This window comes from Acartia tonsa, chromosome 5 (genome assembly GCF_053477335.1).
Source record: "Acartia tonsa isolate MP-2025a chromosome 5, ASM5347733v1, whole genome shotgun sequence".
Taxonomy (NCBI): Eukaryota; Metazoa; Arthropoda; class Copepoda; order Calanoida; family Acartiidae; genus Acartia; species Acartia tonsa.
This window is the reverse complement of record NC_137264.1, coordinates 51,489,245-51,496,708: the sequence shown is the minus strand read 5'-3', so window position 1 is coordinate 51,496,708 and position 7,464 is coordinate 51,489,245. Positions and strand designations below refer to the sequence as shown.

Genomic DNA, 7,464 nt, shown 5'->3' with positions numbered 1-7,464 from the left:
GTGTTGTATTTTGGTTATACCTTATTATCTCAGGAATCTGTAAATAAGGTTTGAAATAAATATGGCAATTCTAACAATACACTATTGTAGAAGTGTAGATGAAGGAAAGAAATTATTCCCGTGCATAACTGTTCTTAGACTTGGGTGTTGTATTTTGGTTATACCTTATTATCTCAGGAATCTGTAAATAAGGTTTGAAATAAATAGGACAATTCTAACAATACACTATTGTAGAAGTGTAGATGAAGGAAAGAAATTATTCCCGTGTATAACTGTTCTCAGACTGGGACTTAAAGGCATTCAAGATTTAGAAACACATCATAAGGTAATTATTTAAACTTCAAATCTGGGCTACTTTATTAAAGTAACAAGATGCTTATCTGTCTGCCTGCGCCGAGAGTGTTCGCTAACCAGTGGACCGATATGGTTCATTTTTTTAGAGAAGCTTAGACATTATAAACTTGTGACCGAATCAATATTTCATTTTATAATCTATGCTCCTAAACAGATGTCTTAACCTCTTTTCGAGGAAGCTTTGTGTTTATCAAGTACGAAATTAATTCCTTATCATTAATCCTAAAACTAAGCGCAAATGTCGTCTTTTTTGACTTTCCCTTCATAAAGTGACGCAGCATGGATTGTTTATATGCGCCCACGTTTTCACTTTTGAATGAGATATGAGAGTGTGAAGATTTCGGAGAACAAAATTGGGCCTATCATTGGTCTCATTGTGTGTGAACGACCCTAGTATATCAGGGATTTGAAACCATAAGAGCTTCAGGTAGAATTTGTTATTTTTATTAAGAAGTATGGTGTATAGGACGATTATATGTAGTTTTAAAAAGGCTTTAGCCAGCTAAGCATGAAACTTAATTATGATTAATATATGTTTTAGTAATTTTTATGTGCCTTATTGTTGCATTTATCAATGATTTATTAAACCAAATAATTTTCCTTTAAAGCCAAAGTTTCCAAAGATTTTTTACCGTAGAGAAAAATGATTTTTAAAAAGCAAATAAGATTACGTGGTTATAAATAACTGGAATTATGAACTAATTGATATTGTAATTTCAGGTCTTTGAAATAATTTCATCAATAAATCTATATTCAAACCTGCTGTTGAAACTTGATGGTTCCTGGTATTGGGGGTTTGTATGTTCGCCAACTGATCTCGTGAACTTCCCGCTAATTCGGAAGTCAAGCTCAACCAAAGTGTCATGGTTGAGACAATTTCAAAGTCTCAAAGTTTGATGGAGCTGCACAAGCGAATTTCAAATGAATGGAGTTTGAAGGAGCTGCACAAGCGAATTTCAAATAACCTAATGGTTGAAGGCGCTGCACAAGCAATTTCAAATGGTTCTGAGGAATAGGCATTAACATTCTTCAAAGAATCTGAAGAATAGGCGTTAGCATTCTTCAATAAATCAATAGCATATAGTGTATTGATGAAAAAAAACATTGACAATTTTTCTGTGAAATAATTACCTAGTGAATCAATATGGTGCTCACTAAAAAGCAGAAAATTAAGCGAGCTATCGCTATTGGCAATGAAAGGCTAGAGGTGTTTGACGAACAGATAAAAGTGTTTTATGAAAATCTAAAAGCCTGCCAAAGTTTTAGTTCATGTGAAAATGTGAATTTAAAATCAATTCGTGACATTTTTAGTGAGGTCAAGGACCAATCTGACCTAATAAAAAGTCTAAAACCTGCCGTGGATACTAGTGAGCTGCGCGAGTTCAAGCGTGATTTGGATGAAGCTAGTGAGCAGAAAACTGTTGCAGATAAAGTTTATGCGTCGTTGGAGCAGTGTACAAAAATTCTGTACTGGCTTGACAATGATTCAGACGACGCGAGGTCAAGCACTGTCGCCAGGAACCTCGACGTCATTGAGAAGGTGAAGATGGACATGGGAGTGCTTAAAATTTCCATGGAGTTGCGCCAAGAAGTACGTGATATGTACCGAAGGCTTAGAGAGATGGAACGTCGTTCATCTAATTTGGATGAGAGTGGGACACCTGCCATTCTCTCCAGAAGTATGTCTGCCGTGGATATTCGGAGTTCCAACCCGCAGTATGGGCGCTGGGACAACAGTTTGTTGCCGTCGTTCGACGGTACTGACACGGATTACCCAAACTTTAAACAGGTCTTTAAGGATCTATGCTCTGGTTATGGATTTGCTGACCAGAGGTTAAGTCTGATGTTGTGTATGGAGAAGGTGATAACCAACCCGGAACTACGCAAGCAAGTGTCAGCGATTAGAGATCATAATGAACAATGGGCGTTTCTTGATCAGATGTTTTTATCAAACACTCGCCGGTTCATGAGGATTTTAACAAAGTTGAACAAGATGAAACCTGTGGATAAACCTGTGGACGTGGTTAGCGCAATTGCTACCTTCAAGAGCATGATGCAGGAGGTAGAAGCCATCGTTGGTTCTGCAGCTAGGGATTACAATCACCTAACTCTTATTCATATTTTTAAAGACAAGTGCCCTGAAAATTTGAGAGACAAAATTATGATGGAGCTAGGTAGCATGAACCAACCAAACATCCAGAAGATTGTAGAACTGCTGGAGAGGACCAGGGGTGCCATGTTGGCCGGTGATATGTCCTATGACACTAACGCCGGCAAGAGAAATCGTGATAGAGCTGCCGCCGCGCAAGTGTCTGGCCGCAGTGACAATGAGAATGGAAAGGCTGGAAAGGACAAGGCTTCCAAGTGGAACAGTGCATGTCCTGTTGAAAATTGCGAGGATAAACATCCTATTTTCCGTTGTCCCACATTTAAGAAGATGGATGTTGTTGACCGAAAAAAAGTTGTCCAGCAGAATAAGTTGTGTGAACTCTGCTTGTGTGATGGTCACGTTGCTGACAATTGTAATAAATCGGATAAGCTTGGTGTCTGTGGCACCAATAATTGCGACGGTTATCATAGTCGTATGTTGCATGAGGCTAGTGCTAGTGTGAATACAGTCTACAAATCAAGTTCTGAGCCTAGCACATGTACCTTCCTGCTGCAAATAGTTCCAGTTGTAGCACCTGGCGGCGGCGCCTGCCATGCCGCCGTCATGTTTGATTCGGGCTCGAGTCTACCACTTATATCTGAGAAGATGTCCCACAAGTTGAAGCTGAAATCTACCGGCAGATATACAAACATTTCTGTTGCGGACGGTAGAGAATCATCCTGCCGCAATGTGGTGTTCTATCTGAAGGACAGGGATGGTAACTTGAGAGAATTTGAGGCAGCTGTTATGCCTAACCTCGGAGGTGGCAACGAGATGCGCTCGGTCCATCCGGAAACCGCCGCCGAAATATTTAAGATGCCGCCAGAAAGATTTACATATATTAGTGGAGGCTTAGATATCATCATTGGAAATACACATCCTGACGTGTTTCCATCAACCTACCAGAAAGTGGGCCAGTCTATGTTGTGGCGAACCATTTTTGGTAGTGGTTTTATCTGTACAAGTGCTGACTATGGAGCTGGTCAGCAGAAATCTGCGTTTAAAGCTGCCGTAGCTGTTGATAATGAACCGGTTGGTACTACCATAGCTGTTGATAATGAGCTGGTTGGTACTGCCGTAGCTGTTGATAATGAACCGGTTGGATCTGCCGTAGCTGCTATTATTGAACCTGTTGGTTCTGCTTGTAACGCTGCTGATGAACTTTTTGGTTCTGCTAGTGCCGCAACCGTTGACAACATGGCTATGGCGGGTGTTGCCGTGGCTAATATTGATAATGATGTTAGTTGTGCTGCAGTTATTCCTGATGATATTGGTAACGATACTGTAGCCGTTGAGAATATTGTTACGGCGGGTATTGAGCCGCTGAATGATTCGGTTCCAGCCGGACAAGAGCCGACGGGAGTTTCGGTTCCGGCTGGACAAGAGCCGATCAGAGTTTTGGTTCCAGCTGGACAAGAGCCGACGGGAGTTTCGGTTCCAGCTGGGCAAGAGCCAATAAGAAATTCGGTTCTGGCCGGACAAGAGCCGACGGGAGTTTCGGTTCCGGCCGGACAAAAGCCGGTAGATGATTCTAAATTTTATGACAGTCACACTTTTATTACTTGCCCTGGTGCTGTCATGAATCAAGAATCGACTGGGCTGCTGCCAACCTTGCCGCCCGACACAGGGTAAGAGGCCTGCAAATGGCGGGTGGAAATATGGCGGGTGTTGCCGCCAGAAAGTCATTGAAAAATTTCAAACCACACATATCTAATCTACAACATAAACTATTTATGTGAAAATGATCTTTAAAGAAAAAATATTACAAGTTATATATTAAGCTTGTGAAGGGAACCTAAAAAGGTTCTGCAAAGAATAAGTATTCATTATTCAACTAATTTTATTGTTCATATTTAAGCACAAAAATTCTACAAAATTGTTTAGACTTTTAAAGCAGATTTTAAAAGATTTTGTTTCTTTAAGTATGATTTTGAAAAGCAAAAGTCTGTGTGTATTAACTACAAAGTGATTTTTGCAGATTTTTTTAGATTGAGAAAAATAGATTTTTTAAAAGTATTTTTCGAGGTATTTTTTTCATGGTTCACGGTTGCTTAAATATGTTATTCTCAGAGTCTCATATGAGATAATGCATTAAAGTAAAGAACACAACATGTAAAATTATTATGATAATGTTTAAAAATAATTTCTTATTATTATTTTTAAAAGATTATCGCAAAAAATCAAGATATTTGTTTTAAATTGTAAGCAAATAAAGGTTTTTCTTTCACTCCGGAGGCAAGGATTCCTAATAATCCACGCGTAAAGATTTTTCTTCATTCCGAGAGCAGAGATTCGTAGTAGATATGTACCTAGCGACTTCGGACAATTTTAAACCTTGAGAAGTATTTATAGCAATTATTTTCCTAGGTACATATATTTTCGTTCATGTTTAAATATAAACTCTATTTTCTATGAGATAAGCATTTATAATAATGAACACGATGTATGATATTATTAAATTATTGATTATTATTTATATGAATATCACAGAATTAATTTAAGATAAACTATGCATATTTTAAATTAACCTTTCCTTCATTTTTATCGCAGATATTAAGATAAAAGCGGTTATTAAAAATTATGATTAATAATTGATTCTTATTTTATGGAAATTGAGATTTTTTTTAGTAAAATAGCCACATTTTTCATATGCCTATTTTTATGCCTAAAATAAGAATCAAATGAAATGCGACTAATTTTTATTCTATTTCATATGCTCAAATTTAATTTTATTGAGTTTAATTTCTTTTCAAAAGTACAATTCATTATAAAACTTACCTGAAAAGTTTAACAAAAAGGAATAAATGTGTCGAGGTTGCGTGATTCGATATTTATTCCAAGAAAAAATCAAGTATTTTTTTAGCAGATTTTTTTAAAATATATATGAATTTCAATCAAGTAAAACATTTTTTATTCAGATCAAGGAATGATTGAAAATTCATATTTAAAGTCTCATATTTTTTACAAAGAAAAATTGGTTTTTTTTTATAATTCCGATGAAAATTCTAACGAAGATATTATTATTTTGCTATTCTTTAAGTATTAAAAAGTTTTATTGTTGATTAAGATATTACAGTTCTTATTCATTAGGTTTGAAAAACTTTCTGCCCAAGGATTTTGAAAAATTTTTTCTTACTACTCTTTTGATGCTTAACAAATTTAGTTTTAAGTACCTATAAATCTTAATTTTCTTGTCTAAGATTTATTTCGTTTTATTTTACCATTATTGTTTACATTTCAACCTGATTTCGTAGGTACTTATTGATTTATAATGATTTATTACCTATTGATTATGAAATGATTATTATTTAGTATAGTTGTTATATTTACAACATCATGATTAATAGGATTATCTATTTTAGGATTTGTGTATGTGATCTTGTGATTGTCATGTGCATGGAATGTTGTATGGTACAAACCAATCCCCATCCTTCTATCCTAAAATGTGAGGTATTATGAGTCCTAGTGAGGAGTATAATATTGTGTATGCATTTCACGGGGTTTCATTTAGTTAGGAGCAAAATTGTCACGTTTTCGGGATGTGGCCATTCTCATGTGATTATGGTGAGTTGAGTTTAGTGAGAAATGTTGCTAGTGCTCAGCGCAAAAAAACCTTGAATCTCGTTAAGGAAGTTAATTTGACTTTCAAACGGGGGGTGTGTCTTAACCTCTTTTCGAGGAAGCTTTGTGTTTATCAAGTACGAAATTAATTCCTTATCATTAATCCTAAAACTAAGCGCAAATGTCGTCTTTTTTGACTTTCCCTTCATAAAGTGACGCAGCATGGATTGTTTATATGCGCCCACGTTTTCACTTTTGAATGAGATATGAGAGTGTGAAGATTTCGGAGAACAAAATTGGGCCTATCATTGGTCTCATTGTGTGTGAACGACCCTAGTATATCAGGGATTTGAAACCATAAGAGCTTCAGGTAGAATTTGTTATTTTTATTAAGAAGTATGGTGTATAGGACGATTATATGTAGTTTTAAAAAGGCTTTAGCCAGCTAAGCATGAAACTTAATTATGATTAATATATGTTTTAGTAATTTTTATGTGCCTTATTGTTGCATTTATCAATGATTTATTAAACCAAATAATTTTCCTTTAAAGCCAAAGTTTCCAAAGATTTTTTACCGTAGAGAAAAATGATTTTTAAAAAGCAAATAAGATTACGTGGTTATAAATAACTGGAATTATGAACTAATTGATATTGTAATTTCAGGTCTTTGAAATAATTTCATCAATAAATCTATATTCAAACCTGCTGTTGAAACTTGATGGTTCCTGGTATTGGGGGTTTGTATGTTCGCCAACTGATCTCGTGAACTATAAAAATAGCTTAAACCTTTCCCTAGACAGGATAGAGCTTTTTTCCAAATAAAAAACGAACATTATAACATCATACTACTTCTAATTTTATGTAGGAAAGAGACGCCACTCCTGTTTGGATATACAATAAGAAGTCAGTTTATCCATTCTTACTTTCACTCAGGTATTTATTAGATAAATGTCTTGTATAGGGGCGATTTCTTTTAAGAGGGTTGTGGTACCCTCCCCCAAGAAAGATGTCAACCTTCTTTCTCTTTCGACCTATGGAAAGCTACATTGTAAAGGAGAACCATGTCAGTTCAGTTCAGCAGTCCGTAAGATCTTTCAGTACAGACAGTCAGACATCCTGTTACTTTTTTTTAAGGAATTAGACGCGAACCTACTCTATATGTCCTGATAGGCAGTCCTATCGTTTGTTTGTCTTTAAATCTGACCAAATTCCTTGATGCATCGCTTAAGTTAAGTGTCCAAACGTTTCAACCAATTATCATAATCTACAAAAGGATGAATTTTGTACAGCATCATTGGGGATGTACATCAATTTATCGGTTATTTTCTTATCCATATAGTTCCCTCGACTAAAATTGAAGAAAAAAAAGTTTATAAAAGAAATATTGATCAATAAAAATG

The 7,464-nt window shown here is 35.8% G+C and overlaps 1 protein-coding gene across 1 annotated transcript in view; it reads left to right on the top strand.

Annotated features, from left to right (window-relative positions):
- The first annotated feature begins 237 nt into the window (after positions 1–237).
- LOC145319785 (SET domain-containing protein SmydA-8-like) overlaps positions 238–7,464 on the top strand; it is a 36,857-nt gene continuing 29,630 nt past the window's right edge. Inside the window, exons 1-2 of the mRNA XM_080162141.1 lie at positions 238–325; positions 6,930–6,997. The gene's annotated coding sequence lies outside the window, so the exon portion shown is untranslated. The remainder of the gene's footprint in view (positions 326–6,929; positions 6,998–7,464) is intronic.